Below are 15,492 nucleotides of genomic sequence, written 5' to 3' on the forward strand. Positions count from 1 at the left end.
AACAATACTTATATATTCCTACATAATTATAAGAATATGACTATTCTTTCATGCTTTATTGTAATAAATAACTTAATAATTTTAACTTATTTTTCCTTCTTTTAAAATCTCTATTAAATTTGAAGCTCTAGAAGTGCCTGGGTAGCTGTCAGTTAAGTATTCAACTCTTGGTTTTGACTCTGGTCATGATCTCCTGGCTGTGGGATGGAGCCCCCACGGGGCTCAGCTTTGGACATGAAGTCTGCTTCAGATTCTCTCTCCCTTTTCCTCCCCGTCTGTTCTTTATTCATCCAAATCTTCCCCCCCCCGCACTTGTGTGCTGTCTCTTTCTAAAAATAAATATATAAAATCTTTTTAAAAATAAGTTTCGAGCCTTAAAGAAGGAATTTTACATCCAGATAATGGAATGCAATTAAGTGCTAAAAAGAAATGATCTATCAAGCCATGAGAAGACATGGAGTTACCTTAAACGTATAGTACTACAGGAAAGAAGCCAATGTGAAAAGGCTACATATTGTATGATTCCAACTATACGATATTGCAGGAAAGACAAAAACACGGAGGCAGGAAAAAGGTCGGTGGATGCCAGAGGTTATGGCAGAGGGAGGGATGAAAAGGCAGAGCACAGAGGATTTTTAGCACAGTGAAACTATTAGATATATTTAATGGTGGGTACATGTCGTTACACATTTGCCAAAACCCATAGCATGCACAGCACCAAGAGTGAACCCTCATGTAAACTATGGACCTAGAGTGATAATCACATGTCAGTGTAGGTTCATCAACAGTAACAAATGGGACTCTGGCAGGAGATGCCCTCAACGGGGGAGGCTGGAGAAGGGGGCGGAGTATATGGGAAATCTCTGTACCTTCCCCTCAATTGTGCTATGAACCTAAAACTGCTCTATAAAATAAAATCCATTTTGAAAAATTTTTAAAGGAATCCAAAACAGGCCCTGTGCTCCTTGTTTAGAAGATTTCTCTTACTTTTCATTTCTATATCTATTATTTTAGCTATTATTTTAAAAAGGGGCACCTGGCTAGCTCACTCTGTAGAGCACACGACTCAATCTCGGGGTCCTAAGCTCAAGACCCACATTGGGTGTTGAGCTTACTTAAAAATAATAATAGGGACACGTGGGTAGCTCATTTCTTTGAGTGGCTGGCTCTTGATTTCAGCTCAGATCATGATCCCAGAGTCATGGGATTGAGCATTGAGCCCTATATCGGGCTCTGTGCTCAGCAGGGCGTCTGCTTCAGGATTCTCTCTCCCTTTGCCTCTTCACCCCCTACCTCTAAAATAAATGAATAAATCTTTAAGATAATAATAATAAACAAAAAATAAAAATAAATAAAAGTGAATAAAAATACTTCTGGTTCTGAAACTATCTTCAGAAGAGGTGAAAAGAAATGGATTTTTCTAATTCTTTTTATATTTAGTGAAAAAATAAAGGAAAGAAAACGTACTATCCATCAAATGAATGTGTCGCTCACCTTTTAAGGTGCAATCATTTGGCCTGGTCACTGGGGATCCACTTAGTGTCCTGGAAGAAGTAATTAAATAAATGGGCCCTTGTGGCCCAAAGAAGCTAATAGCACTGCCTTTTCAATAATAAAACATACCATTTCATCCTGACAACATAGCAGTTAATTTCTAATCTGAAAAATAGGAGCTGCCAGGCTGGGCTGTGTTGCTCCTTTCAGATATGCTGTTGATGACTCAGAATTATAGTTTTTTAGCCAACTTACCTATATTCAATTTTAAACTCTTCACTGAGTTTAGATGAAATGGAAAATGTGAAGATGCAAGAGATGTTTTTCTAAGCTTCCGACTCCATTCCTTTAATACCCCACATGATCATTTTCTGCTTTTATGTCTCTACGTGTTTAATTGACTCTGTTTTCAGGAGGGACAGCCATCCCTGCGTCCTGGGCGTGGCAAATGCAACTTCGGGCAAGTAACTTGAGCTTTGGGGGACTCAGGTGGACTACCAGAGCTATAGTTTCAAATGTAAAATTATCAGAAAAGTCATATTAAACTCTGAAGATTGTTTCCAGAATAATATTCCATGCCTTTTTTACATGTTTGATTTCTTCTCATTTTTCAGGCCTGTATCTCACCCTCGAAGGAGGACTTCCCTGACTACTCATAGTATCACATACTTTAACATACACGCACACCCACATACACACACACACACACACAGAAAACATACATACATATACATAAACACACACACACAGGGGCATATGCCCCTGCACTTAATTGCCAAAAACAATAACTCTGGGCACTTTTCCTTCATGGCACTAATCAAAATATCTAATTATGTTTTTTACTTCTTTTCTATCTCTCCCAAAAAATATAAGCTCCTTGAAGGGTGAGAATCCACCCATTTTTTTTAAAGATTTTATTTATTTATTCATGAGAGACAGAGAGAGAGAGAGAGAGAGGCAGAGACACAGGCAGAGAGAGAAGCAGGCTCCATAAAGGGAGCCTGATGTTGGACTCGATCCCGGGACTCCAGGATCACGCCCTGAGCCAAAGGGAGATGCTCAACCGCTGGGTCACCCAGGCATCCCAGAATCCACCCATCTTATCCATAGATATATTTCTGGAGCTTGATACAGTGTCCAGCTTGTGGAAGGCCCTCAAATAGTTATTAAATCCATGACATAAACATGAAGCCATACTGCATGTATTACAAAAACAAAATTTAAATCTCAGTCTATGATGACTCCATGTTAGCAATACATTTGCGTGGACGTTTGTGGATATACATAAAACATTAAAAATAGGGATACCTAGGTGGCTCAGTTGTGTGTCTAACACATGATTTTGGCCCAGATCATGATCTCAAGGTCGTGAGATCTAGCCCAGTGCCAGGCTCTACACTCAGTGCAGAATTTGCTTGAGATTCTCCCTCTCCCTCTCCCTCTGCCCCTTCCCACCCCACGCAGTACCCCCCTGCTCCCACTCTCTCTCTAAAAAGAAACATTAAAAACATTATAATGTCTGTTAATTGAACAATCTCTATGTGCCAGCACTAAATAAATGTTCTAGATGAATGAACGAATGAATCCTAGATTTTCAGTGCACCACCATAATAAGGCAAACTAAAATAGAATTCCAAAGACTAAGCTGTAATCAAACCATGCCGCCCTAATTTCAACTGAAGTTTTTTATCAAGAAGTCATCAATTATTGCCTTTGTTTCCATTCATGTACATTATGGTATAAATATGAGGAAAAATCTACATGGTCCTAATTAGATATCTTATATTGAATATAATGTGTATGGGCCATTCTCTTTAGTTGCACTTTTTTTGCATATTTTTAAGGCTAAAATTCTATACTCATTTTAAAATTATCTAATATAAATTTAAAAATTTAAAATGTATGCATAAATGAGTAAGCCAAAAATGTCAAGAGGCTGAAAAAAATCTCAGAAATTGTATGGGAACAATTATTATTAAACCATCAACATTACATAACTTTATATTCTGGTTTACTCTCACAAAGATATAAACAAAAAGGAAAAAATACAACATGGTGAAATAATGAATAAAGCAGAGGGCACTCGTTAATTCACTGATTTTTCAGCCCATCACTAAACTGATCAATAGCTGAATACACAGATTCACTGGTTACTTTATGTGCACTTTAAAAAAATCATTAAAAATATTTTTATTGCCTTATATATCAGCGCCATTTTGTAGAGTAAAGAGAAGACACCTATGGTCTCCTACTTTTCATATCATCCTTTACAGAAACAAATCTCTTTCTATCCTATTTTTGCTTCCAATGAGAACGCACCTGTCTTTTATTAGAGATGTTTAACTTACTGACTCTCTATATGTAGAGTTTTACATGCTTAACAGAAGATTTTAATACCGTTTTAGCTGCTGCTTGAGATAAATCAAACTCAAACTGACAAATAAGCAACTGTGTCTGCAGGAAGTGGGGGGTTGTCTGATTTAAAACTCCGAGAAGCTTAGAAAGCTTTCAATCTCAGGTCGCACAAAATACACATTTTATTCAGCAAGACATGATAGATACTTTATTGCAGGGTTGTTCTTTTTTAAATTCACTAGATGCAACTGAGAATAATCGGAAGCTATAGTATATTAATAAAATTAGCCAGATATGGAGAAAGAAAAACTAGGAATATGAGTAGCATAATTTATCAGTTGCTTTAGAAATTTTACATAAACATTTTCTAATCTTAAATGCCTTACCTGCTTCCCTTGTTTTCATATTTCTCTTCTATTATACTTGGTGCCAAGCTTTTTGTGTGTGTGTGTGCATTCCAAATATTTTCCTGATTATTACTGTGCATGATTGTGTATAAATGCAAAGCAGTTTAAGATTATGCAGGAGAAAATGGTTGATGCATGCATTTTACTTCATATATCTAACTTATTACCATCCTGCTGCTTGATGAAAAACGCAGAGCATTTGTTGCAATATCTTTGTTCTTCAATGGGGTTAGTCTTTACTTTTGCCTTTCCAGATTAATCACCTGTGATTATATTGCACCCTTCTGATTGTCTACAGATGTATTAGTCCCCTAGAATAATCTCCTTTTTTACACTTAAAAAATCAGTAAAAATTTCTGCTTGTCTAAAATTAAAAAAAAATATTTGGTAGCTAACATAGTAATAATTAATTTAGGCAAAAGTTATCAGTAAACGTTGCAACCTCTGGGCAAAAGTTAATAGGAGAACAGGCTTAAAGCATTGGTTTACCTATTAAGTACCAAAGGGAATGATATCTTTAAATAGAGACAGTAGCCTACACTTCCTGAAGAAAGTGGTAAAGTCAGCGTCACCAATAATGGGATCCACTGGCACTGTGACACGGCACGACAGGCTTGAGAAGGACACAACACAGCGCTGTTAGTACTCCTGACAAAAATGCATAACCTGAATCTAATCATGAGGAAACAATCAAACGCAAATTTAGGGATGTTATACAAAATAACTGACCTGTTCTTTTCAAAATGTCATGAAGAAACAAAAAAACTTGACAGGTTAGTCCAGATTAAAGGAGACTAAAGAGACACAATAACTAACCACTGTGTAATTCTGGATTCATGCCTGGATAGGAAAAAAAAAAAAAAGGTTTCGTCTGTTTTCTCCTAAAGGACATTATTAGGACAATTGGAAAAATCTGAATATAAACTGTGTATTAGGCCATTTGTGTTGTATTAATGTTAAAGTTCCTGAATGTGATAATTAGACTACATTAAATTAAGTTATAATTATGAAATTGATCATCTGTACTAAATTAATACATGAAACTGTGAGGACATACGCTTTAAGTATTTAGGGATCAAGAGTCATGATGTCCGCAACTTATTTTCCAAAAATTCAGCATAACAGATCAATAGAGATAAGGTATACATATTCATGAAGACATATAACAAATGTGAGAAAATATTGATGAACGGAGAATCTAGAGGAAGTGTATATAGGTGTTCTAAAATTCTATAAAGCTTCTTATAACTTTTCTGAAGGTCTAAAATTTTTCAAAATTAAAAAATAGAACTAAGAAAATTTTCTGCAAGTCATATCACAGTGATAAACGTACTTTATAAAAATACTTTATTTATTTATTCATGAGAGACACAGAGAGAGAGAGAGAGAGAGAGAGAGAGAGGCAGAGGCACAGGCAGAGGGAGAAGCAGGCTCCATGCAGGGAGCCCGACGTGGGACTCGATCCCGGGACTCCAGGATCACGCCCTGGGCTGGAGGCAGGCGTTAAACCGCTGAGCCACCCAGGCTGCCCGATAAACGTATTCTTAAAGGAAAAAAATCAACATTATAAAACATAAAGGAAAAAATCAGTATGCTTAAAGAAAAGGAAAAAAAATCGACGTTAAAAGACTTAAGTAGTCCACAGTTGAGTGGACTTGTTACCGTTTCTTCCATATTGAACTCTACTGTTCATACTGAATTATTTTTAATGTGCTTGATTTTCTGTAAGTATGTGAGAATTTTCCATCTGTTCAGTCTGGTATAAATGCCTCCATGTCTATATTAATGTACTACCTTAACTGCTGAAGTTTTTCATTTACCTTTGCCATAGTTAGCCAGAAAATCTGAGACATTTTTCAAATTTTCTTTTCTCACTTATAATTCAACTTAAACTTTAAAAAAATCCCTTGATGTCAAAGAGGAAAGTACTGCTTCCAAAATAAAGAATTTAAATATAAAGTTTGAGTAACAATTTTATGTCTTTACAGACTCTTCTTTCACCCATACCCATCATCTCTCAATCCCATTGTGTGTGTGTGTGTGTGTGTGTGTGTGTAAATGTTGAAGAGGTTTTTTTTTTTTTTTGAAGAGTTTTAATATTATTATTTTCTATACAGTTAGAGAAAAGCCATTAACATATTCCTGGTCTTCCTCATTTTTCCATCTTTAATCTTTGCTTTGACCTAAGATTCTGAAGAAAAATACCTTTAATTATAATTTTACTTCTTGACTCCTGTCTAACTATTTTCATTTCTTTGCTAACGTGCCTGTGAGTCCTTATAAACTGCCTTAACTGTGAAAAGCAAATCTTTTACTCTAGGAAAATCTCTGGGTTTTTTCCTTCTTTTGAGTTTTGGGGGTAATAAACAATGGATGAGCAATATGCAAAGGGAATCAAAATATGCTCTCTTCCTGAGAGCCAATTATTATATTAGGATATTCTACTTGTAAAAGCAATGGGAAAGACTTCAGTTTGAGCTGCATTCATTACAAAGATGGAAACTATGAAACTATCTCAAACGGTAATATGTATGCAATTAGGAAACTGGACAAATGACCATAAGATCCCAAAGTCTACACTGTACTATAAACTCCAACCTCCAACCAGCAATGTTTGAAAAGAGATACCTTCATCCTTAGCAACGTTACAATGTAAAGCTTTCATATTACATAGAGTAGGCCAAGCTCCCTAGATCTAAACAACAAAAATTTTAGATTCTCTTAATGCTAATTTTTCTGTTTTTAAAAGAGATAATGATATAATTCATGACAAGCTACTAGCATAGTGTCCAGCACATAATCCACACCATCTAAATGTTAAATATTAAATTTTGTCATTTTTTACTCTCTGCCTACAATCAGGACCATTTTTTCTTTTCTTTTTTTTTTTTTTAAGATTTTATTTATTCATAGAAAGACACAGAGAGAGGCAGAGACATAGGCAGAGGGAGAAGCAGGCTCCGTGCAGGGAGCCTGATGTGGGACTTGATCCCAGGACCCCAGGATCACGATCTGAGCCAAAGGCAGATGCTCAACCACTGAGCCACCCAGGTGCTCCATCTTTTTTTTAATAATGATTTTTATTTGTTTATTCATGGGAGATATACACAGAGAAAGGCAGAGACATAGGCAGAGGGAGAAGCAGGCTCCCCACGGGGAGCCTGATGGAGGACTTGATCTGGGGACTCCAGAATGATGCCCAGAGCCAAAGGCAGATGCTCAATTGCTGAGCCACCCAGGCATCCCAGAATCATTTTTTCTTTTCATCATATGCATTTTTGATCCTCAAGCTCTAAAAGCACACTTCAGAAATCTATGTACTCCTGATATTGGGCAAGTTCAATTTGCCAAATTTAGAGCCATAACGTGGATTTTCCATGTTTTTATCAGCTAGCTGAATAACCAGTCACTCAAAACTTACACTCCCCTAGAAACATAGCAGGCTTTCTGTGTGTCAGATTATAGTCTACTCTATTGAGCATAGGACTAGCAGATTGTTGCAACAATAGCCCCAAATTTGTTCATACCTTTCTGAATTCATCACCTCCTTCAATGTAAGCTTTTGGATAATCCCCTCCCACACTCACTCCAGTCTGGCCCTGGCCATATGATTTGCTTTAAATGATGTGACAACAACAAATGTGACATAACAGAGACTTGAAAAGGGATTGCACATTGGAGCCTGCCTTCTCCAGCTGACCTTGGAAACCCTGCCAGCATTGCCATGTGAGCAAGCCCACGCTAGCCAGCTTGATCATAAGAGACATGCAGCCCTGTCTCCTGCTGCCCTCTCAGTAGCCAGCGAGGATCTGAAGTCAGGCCTCTGCTAATTGTCCAAGACCACAGATGCATGAGTGAGATTGGCCAAAACCAGGGAATCTCTGTCCTGAGTTCAGCTCAAATTTCCCAACACACACATGTCACATGTTAGAAGTGACACAAATGATTGCTTTAAGCCACTAAGTTTTGCAATGCTTCATTTTGGAGCAACAATAACTGATAAAGAAATTGATACTTAGAAGTGGGGTGTTTTGGTAACAAAAAACAAAATATGAGGCATTGGCTTTGGTATAGGTGGCTGGTGGAGGCTAGAAAAGCTGTAAAGAAACTACGAAGATGGAAAAAATTGACTATACTGTTAGAAGATGCTACGAAAGTGACAAGGAAACTGCTATGGCAGGCTAGAAAGTACCTGAGTTAGGTAGTTCTGAAATAATTAGTAAATATGTTGCTTATAACTAATAAACTGGACTTGGATAGGGAGATTGCCTCACAGAAAATTAAACTTGTCAATTGGCTTCCTTTAGTTGTCAATGATAAGGTACATCAGGAAAGATGAGCTCAAAAAATTGTTTGTAAGCAGAACTTAGGGAGAATACAAAGGAACCAGGACATGCGGGGAAGTAAACTGTTCCTTATCTCCAATCCCTCCCCCCCCAAAATCATCAAAGTAATAAATGGCTTCAGGGTAAAGATTAAATCAAAGTCTGACTGTAAGTCCCTTGTTAAGAACTCTAAGAAGTTGGGCAGCCTGGGTGGCTCAGAGGTTTAGCACCACCTTTGGCCCAGGGCCTGATCCTGGAGACCTGGGGATCGAGTCCCATGTCAGGCTCACTGTGTGCCTGTGTCTCTGCCTCTCTCTCTTTTAAAATTCTCTTTTAAAATTCTTTAGGAAATTTCCCCCAGCCGCCTGACACACTCAAGTAAAAAGAAGTTTGTCTCGGGGATCCCTGGGTGGCTCAGCGGTTTAACGCCTGCCTTCGGCCTGGGGCATGATCCTGGAGACCTGGGATCCAGTCTCCCTGCATGGAGCCTGCTTCTCCCTCTGCCTGTGTCTCTGCCTCTCTCTCTCCCTCTCATGAATAAATAAAATCTTAAAAAAAAATTCTCAATAAGAATTGTGGATCTAGTTTCTGGACCAGAATTAGATCCATAGAAAGCTTTCTACTGTTGCAATTAACTGTATTGATAAAAGCACTGCCATCTTGGATTGAAAGAGATCATGTCAGCTCAAAACAAAAGGAGGTCTCTAGGCCACCAACCCCCAACAGAAATGAAGAAGGCTAAGGAAGATGTTCAGCTGCACACACAAGCAGTATCTTATGAATAAGAATGACACTTGAGAGGGTCAAGTCAAAAACCGTGAAGAACAACGGACTAGGGCACCACTGCCAGAGAGCTGTAGAAAACAATACACTGGACAAATACTCCCAGGAAGCAGAGTCTCAGCTTAATCAAGGAGGATGACCCTGGAGTACGGGAATCTGCCAACAGATGCCAGGCTGAATTTCAGAATATGTATGGACAAGTGGCTGCTGAGTGTCCCCCATTCTTTCCCTTTCAAATGATTCTCTCCACTATAATTATCAATTTCTTATCACTGTATGTTATAACTTATCTTTCTAGTGCAATTGGATCAAGAGAAGCTACATCTAAAAAGTCACGTCCAGCCATGATTATATATGAAGAAATCCTCGACTTTGAACCTGATGTTGTGACTAGATAAAATGTAGGGTGCCTTAGGAGGGAGAGAATATATTTTATGTGTGGGAGAGATATAAACCAACAGGGCAGAGGCCTTCTGTGGTGGGTTGTGGTAGTAATAAACTAATTATTCACAGTTGTCTGGATCCATATCTTAGTCCTCTGCTACACTGGAGTTGGTCATGAGACTTGTTTGAGACAATAGCAAAATGGAATTAGCAGAACCTTGAAGAATTCTCATACAATGGAACTTGCATGTTTTGGCTGCTCTTAGAACCACCATGTGAATAAGCACTGACCAGCCTGCTGGATGATGCAAGACACTCGCCCAGTCAGCTTGCTTACCCCACCCAATAGCCAGTAATCCTTACAAGCAGAGCCAAATAGATGACCAACCGCTGACCACAGATACATGTACGAAACTAGTAAAGAACCACCCAGTTAATACATAGAATTGTTGAATCACTATACTGTACACCTGAAACAAATGTAACATTGTACGTTAACCAGACTGGAATTAAAAATATTTTTGGAATTAAAATTTTAAAAAGAAATTAAATAAAATTAAAACAAAACAACAACTACAGCAGCAGCAGCAGCTGTTATAAAGCAGCAATAAAACAGATAACTGGCTTTTCATATGTGGTAGTAAAATAGACGTAAGCTTAAAACAAAAAACCAGAACTACTCAGTTGAGCACATCCCAAATTACCAACCAATGAATGGTAAGCTAAGAAAGAGTGTTTTAAACCATTAAATTTGTGGTGCATCATAGCCGAGCAAAGAATAATGTTCTAGTTTTCATCCAGCAAATTACAGCCTGCGGGTCAAATCCAGCCCACCCCCTGTTTTTGTACAACCTACAAACTAAGAAAGGTTTTTACAGTTTTAAGTGGTTGGAAAAAATCAAAAGAATATTTTATGAGATGTGAAAGTTATATAAAATGCAAACTTCAGTATCCATAAATAAATTTTATTGGAACACAGTCACACCCATTTGTTTATATATTACCCAGGGCTGCTTTTGTACTTCAATGGCAAAGGTGAATAGTTACAAAAAAGACTATATTGCCTGCAGAGCCTAAAATATTTATTATCTGGCCCTTCAAAAATTTTTGATGACCCCTATTCTAGCTATAGCTCATGACGGTTTACATGTGATCAAAATTGCACAGCTGAAGTTTGGCATTAAGAAGGAAAATCTGTGGGGCGCCTGGGTGGCTCAGCGGTTGAGTATCTGCCTTTGGCTCAGGTTGTGATCCCCGGGTCCTGGGATTCGGTGCTGCATCAGGCTCCCTCCAGGGAGCCTGCTTCTCCCTCTGCTATGCCTCTCCTTCTCTCTGTGTCTCTCATGAATAAGTAAATAAAGTCTCAAAAAAAAAAAAAGAAGAAGAAGAAGGAAAGTGTGTTCCACATCTGGGCAGCCCAAGCATGAGCTTCAGGTGACCATCCATACCCACATGAGGCCATCTGTGAGTTCAGTGAGATCCTGTCAGAAAAGCGAGTGTACTACTGATCACCCGGACCCTTCAGCAGTGAATGAGAAAGGAGTAACAAGGCACAAGTGACCTAGGAGTCGATGAGAAGAATCTGTTTGCTGTCCCTAGCTCTTTTTGCCTCCTTACAATATTGAGGTTGAGCAACTAGTATGAGCAGAAATCCAACTGTAGCAACTCAACCGCTTTCTACATCAAAACAAACAACCGACTAAGATTTTAATCTCATTATAAATATTCCACAAGTGTAGACAGGGTGAGAGAGGACAGAGAATTGGAAGCAAAGGACTAATGTAATTTCCATGGCCTTACTCTAATTATTCCCATAACAGTGTCTTTGCTCACTCATTCTTCCTTATGTTCTCTTTTTTCCTCTTTCCATGGCCCCAACAAAACAAACCTGATCATTGAAACTCATTAAACTTGAGTTTGACCAGTGATACAGAAGAAAGAAACGAGAATATTTACCAGTGGATACTCTATCTCCCTTCATACCTTCACTGGTCTCTGACAATCCACTTGGCTATAGGAATGAGAGCCAGCAAGAAAGGACAGAGAGAAAGAAAACAAGAAAAAGCAAAAGAAGGGGGAGATGAGAAAGAAAAGACAAAAACTAAAACAAAAACAAAAGCCCATTCTCAGCTCTTTATACATGATCAAAAATAGTACAAAGGAATTTCAGCTGTCAGAAGAAGGGCAGGGATGTTACTCCCTACAATCCCCATTTTGGGAACTTTCAATCTATAGTACAGTCGGATGGCCACAAATCAGAACCAAAGTCACCAGGATTCTGAAGTGCCTTGGCCACTTAACGTACCTGCAGGATCTTCTTAGAATACCTGGAGAAAATAGTGATAAGCTTCTGATGGAAATTCCTACAACATTCGCCTGACTTTAGAGCTGTTGGGGGATTCCAGGGTGGCTCAGCAGTTTAGCCCCTGGTTTCGGCCCAGGGTGTGATCCTGGGGTCCCAGGATCGAGTCCCGCATCGGGCTCCCTGCAAGGAGCCTGCCTCTCCCTCTGCCTGTGTCTCTGCCTTTCCCTCTCTCTGTGTGTGTCTCTCATGAATAAATAAATAAAGTCTTTTAAAAAAAATAGTAATAAGAAAGCAAGCAAGCGAGCTGTTGGCTTATTTCTAACAACAGAGCAAGGTGGGAGGGTGGGAGGAGCAGTCTGCCTAGGTGTCTGCAATCAAGTGGCACATTCACAGCAAATTTTAAAATGTAATAAAAGTTAATAAAAACTAGTCCTTTTAAAATCACCATGCACAGAAAATTCTAAATGATGTCCCTAATAGAATACTTCTTCCTACCTGAACGAACCACCCGGCCACACTTGGCCTCTTACTATATCCCCGCTTCTGTTAAAACTCCGGTTTCCACTCTTTCATATCCATTGACACTTTAAAGCCACATACATACATACAGAGTCATAAACAAATAGAAATCCTTCAAAAGCACAGACCAACAACTGAATTTTACTCAAGGTTTTGTGGGGTTTTGTAGGGAGAGAGGAATTACTCAATAGAGGACACAACAGATCTTAAAAATTCTTTCCCTCCTCTCTCCTATCCCTTTTCTCTTTTTTTGAAATCGCCCAGACTCTCTTTTCAATTCCTGTCACCTGAACCTTCTTCCTTTGTCTTCTCAAACTTTGATCCCCCTGTAGTGTCTCTATCCCTTTCTTGTTTGAAGAAATTTCTCCAATCTACATCTTCACCCATGAGCCTCTCCACAAAGCAAATAATACATATGTTCCTGGGATGATTTATCTCCTTTGGCCTAAAAAGACCTGAGGGAAGAGGAGGGTATAAATAATTAACACTAATTTAACACACCTAGTTGATAAAATAACGTGGGGGACTAAATTAAAATTTAAAATATATATAGGATGAACAATAACACCTATTTAAATATATTATTTAAAAAACGACAAAGGTCATAAAATATAAGGGAAGTATTTCCTAAGGGTATTTCTTTTCATTTGCACCACATCTACTATGAAGTTAACGTATAGCTCATCTATATTAGTTTAGCATTTGTGGTTTTCAATTTTATAACATGTACAATCTCAAGAGAAAACTCCTGATAAATTAAAAGAAAGCAGGCTTGCATTTTGAAACCATATGAGCCATCTAAGGGCTTACCACAGACGGTGTTTTTCTGTGGTATCCCACTTTGTAAAGTTGCTTATAGTAAAATTCCCCAATAGTGAAGTGGAATAAAAGGCCTAAATTACCTCAGCACAATTCAGAGAGGTTTCATTCTACTTACTGAAGTATACTTTTACCCACAAGTACGCACCGCTGTTAAGTGATGCACTTACACGCTGCATGGGTGAAAAGTGCTGATACTGAAATGCTCCCTGTCTGCTTTCCTGGAGAGCAAGAATGTGAAACAAAAGTAGGTTCTCTTCTGGGAGGCTAACATGACCAGGAAACTCTGCTGGATGAAGTTCAGCTTCTCTGCATTAATGCCTTCCAACATTATCTAAAAAGAAAGGGGCGGGGGGAGGGAGTTTAATAAAAAAGATTCAGTTTCATCAGGTATTCATTGTACCTTGGTCTATTTTCAAGATGGAGAACTAAACATCAATTCTAGATGCTAGTATCTAGATGATAGTATCTGACCTATCCAGAAGCATGTTATCTTTTGCAGTGTATGATAAACAGAATCCTTGTAAGTTGCCATACATGCATAGCTATGTTATTTTAGAATAGATTCTAAAAGTATCAGATGCAAGTGATCTACTAGACAATAAAACTAAGCCAGGATCCAATTCTCTTATCTATGAAGGACCAAAGCTATGTTCCTGCTCTAGAGGCTTTTCATCAATGGACAATCAGATATGTGTTATTTCCCACACAGTAATATGCACTGATGATATTACAGAATAGCCTTAATATTCTAGAATGTCCAAACTTGTTTCAGATAGTACACTCCATCAATAAAAAAAATGTTCAAGGGGTGCCTGGATGGCTCAGTTGGTTGGGTGTCTGCCTTCAGCTCAGGTCATGATCCCAAGGTCCTGGGATTGAGCCCAGCATCAGTCTCCCTGCTCAGTGGGGAGCCTGCCTCTCCCTCTCCCTCTGTACCTCCCCCTGCTTGTGCTCTCTCTCACTCTCTCTCTCCTTCTCACTCTTAAATAATAAAATTTTTTAAAGATAAAAAGGAATAAAAAATGTTCAAGCATGAACTGCAAATAGTCATATTAATGTACTTTGAAAATATATACTATTATAAATGTATACTAATATATACATCTAAAACACCAAAATAGAAGAATTTACAGAAAAAGATAATGAAGCATACAATATCTTTAAATCTTTTATTGGCCAACAGTATTTTTTTAAAACATGATTCTCACTAAAAACGTAATGTTAATTAAATTATTACCTAATAATATGCTTCAAAAGTTTCACAAATTGTGGTTTAACACCTTGTGACAGGATTTGAAAGTCTGCTTCTAAGTTCAGGTTCTTTTGAGACATGGTTTTTATAAATGCAAAAGATTTATCATAAAATATCATTATCCTAAATGAAAAAAGCGCATCCCTTGGCTGCACTTACTACATCATGATGCTCATTTTTCAATCCCACCCAAAATTATAGGAAGGTTTTCAGTGAAATTTAGCTAGTAAATTTCCACCTTCTCTTATATCCAACAGTCATTGCAAACCAATCACAAACTCCAACACATGGAAACTCAAGTTGAAAGATTTTTAAACAGATTTTTCAATTGTTTCCAAATTAAAGAGTGCCAAAATAAGCATTTTCTTAGGAAACAGATCATTTTCTGCACTACAATCTAACAGTGGAAATATTTCCCAATATCTGTTTTTAAAATACTTCTTTAGGGATCCCGGGGTGGTGCAGCGGTTTAGCGCCTGCCTTTGGCCCAGGGCGCGATCCTGGAGACCCAGGATCGAATCCCATGTCGGGCTCCCGGTGCATGGAGCCTGCTTCTCCTTCTGCCTATGTCTCTGCCTCTCTCTCTCTCTCTGTGACTATCATAAAAAAAAAAAAAAAAAAACTTCTTTAAAAAATGGAGTTTTCTCACTAATTGTGAAAACTACCTCTATTTTGTTGGTAGAGAGCAACTGAGTGTTGGTGTCTATGATAATTTCTACTAGGTAGCGTTCTACTCACAGTTACTTATCACAGAAAGGTAAGAAAACTTGGAAATTTATATTTTGTAAAAGAAAAACGCACTATTCATCTTGAAATCTGACAATTCCTCCAAGTATTTTGTCTCAA

The 15,492-nt window shown here is 38.1% G+C and overlaps 1 long non-coding RNA gene across 2 annotated transcripts; it reads right to left on the reverse strand.

Moving 5' to 3' along the window:
• Positions 1 to 12,693: 12,693 nt before the first annotated feature.
• On the reverse strand, positions 12,694 to 13,718 carry LOC144288312 (uncharacterized). 2 transcript variants are annotated; one of them, XR_013356270.1, is made up of 2 exons: positions 13,562 to 13,718; positions 12,694 to 13,027 (listed from the first exon to the last, which is right to left on the reverse strand). It is a non-coding gene; the product is annotated as an uncharacterized LOC144288312 (long non-coding RNA). The 2 variants fall into 2 exon arrangements; XR_013356271.1 differs by having other exon boundaries at positions 13,540 to 13,718.
• Between the last annotated feature and the right edge of the window lie 1,774 nt (positions 13,719 to 15,492).

This window comes from Canis aureus, chromosome 18, assembly GCF_053574225.1.
Source record: "Canis aureus isolate CA01 chromosome 18, VMU_Caureus_v.1.0, whole genome shotgun sequence".
NCBI classification, from domain to species: domain Eukaryota; kingdom Metazoa; phylum Chordata; class Mammalia; order Carnivora; family Canidae; genus Canis; species Canis aureus.